Source organism: Bufo bufo, chromosome 3 (genome assembly GCF_905171765.1).
Source record: "Bufo bufo chromosome 3, aBufBuf1.1, whole genome shotgun sequence".
Lineage (NCBI taxonomy): Eukaryota > Metazoa > Chordata > Amphibia > Anura > Bufonidae > Bufo > Bufo bufo.
Genome location: NC_053391.1, coordinates 546,075,819 through 546,077,645, shown reverse-complemented (window position 1 = coordinate 546,077,645; position 1,827 = coordinate 546,075,819).

Below are 1,827 nucleotides of genomic sequence, written 5' to 3'. Positions count from 1 at the left end.
AACTATGTAAAGAACAAAGTATTTCAGAAGAATATTTAATTAATTCAGATCTAGGATGTGTTATTTTTGTGTTCCCTTTATTTTTTTGAGCAGTGTATTATAATTTTATTACTATGATTATCAATTTTTTATTATATTTATCTATCCTTTATGAATTATCATCTATTGCATGATGTTACTCTTTGTCAAACCATGTTTTATATCCTGTATGAGCTAAGCCAACCCAGATCCACATTTTCTAAACAACTTCAGATTCTTAACAACAGATCACGTGAACTATATTCAGTTGTTTAGAGTTGGTAGAGGTACCCTATATAAGCCAACATGGAGTGTATAGCCCCCACTCACTGATGAAGGGACTACAGGTCCCGAAATGCGTTTGAGGAAGTTGGGGACTAACCTTTTTGCTTGCAACCAGGATAAAGAACTATTGGACTCTATTCTCAACCCTACAAAATACAAAGCGGATTGATTAATTCATGTGAATAATTGTACAGAAGCACTATACTCAATCCATCGCATTATTTCCTGGTTACCATCACTTTAGACCATTACTATGACGATCATGTGTGGGGGGAATCCCAGTGAGCTCAGCGCTGACGTTGGTACTACGCTTCACAAACAGAGCCTACGAGCGCTGCCTCATCCCACATGGAACGCTGAAGGTCTACACACAGGCACGTACAGCAAACGAGACTGCGAAGGGGGAAAGAAAACTTCTGGAGAGGTAAGCGCCGTGTGAGTACCGAAGAACATGCGGGACGCCGCGTCTAGGTACAACGGCCTGAAACCCACCTACCCCTGCATGTAAGTCCTTCGTTAATTTTTTGTTGCCGATGCTTTAAAAGTATCTCATCACTGGATATATGGTGAATTGACTTCGCTATACCCCATAAGTGCTGGTACTCTTATTTTTCAACTCCTCCATTACAAAGTCGATGCTGATGCTATACAAATTTCTGCCTAACGGGAAGAATTGATACAGTTTTTTTTGGGTGATAACCATACTGACCTCGCGGGCCACTACAGTCTCCCTTTAACTCGGATTTCCTTTGATGCTGACTTTACCAATCTTGTTGTTGTTACAACTGTCCTATGGACATTGATTCAACTCGGAGCTCCATATATGTGTTTTTAAAGATGGAAGATTGATAACTCCAGATTGATAACTTCATATGACTATTGCTGCTATAGAGACATATCAGTGTCTTAGTGGATATCAACCTTGGTTCATATATGCTGCTACAATCTACTTTTTTACTTTATTTTACTATATTTAGGTTGTGTGTGAATTTAACATTTGATTTTAGTCATTTAATACGTACACCATATGTAGGAGTGCCTGCTAATTATTTGTTAATTTATTACTTATTCAGACTAGGTGAGTCTTTAGCATTTGCACCTATCCATTCATACTCTCAGTAGAGCAACCCAATACAAGACCCTTATTAGAATAGAACATGTTCTATCTTTTTTGCAAGCCGCATAATAGACATAGATGTGAATAGCACATGGTGTGCTGTCCGCATCTTTTGCAGCCCCAGGGAAATGAATAGGTATGCATCCAATCCACAAAAAATGCAAATTGCATGCAAACCGAACATACGGTCATGTGCATTAGGCCTTACCTTTGTTGCAAGATATAAGTATAAATCCAAAATATAGTCCCTTTAACCCCTTCGGCCACCGTAACGTACCCGTGCGTCACAGTGGCAGAGACCTTGTATGGAGCAGGCTGCTGCAGTGAGCCCACTCCATACGCGTCTGGGAACGTCGATCATCCCGAACCATGTAATTTAACCCCTCAGATTCCGCATCCAAAAGCGC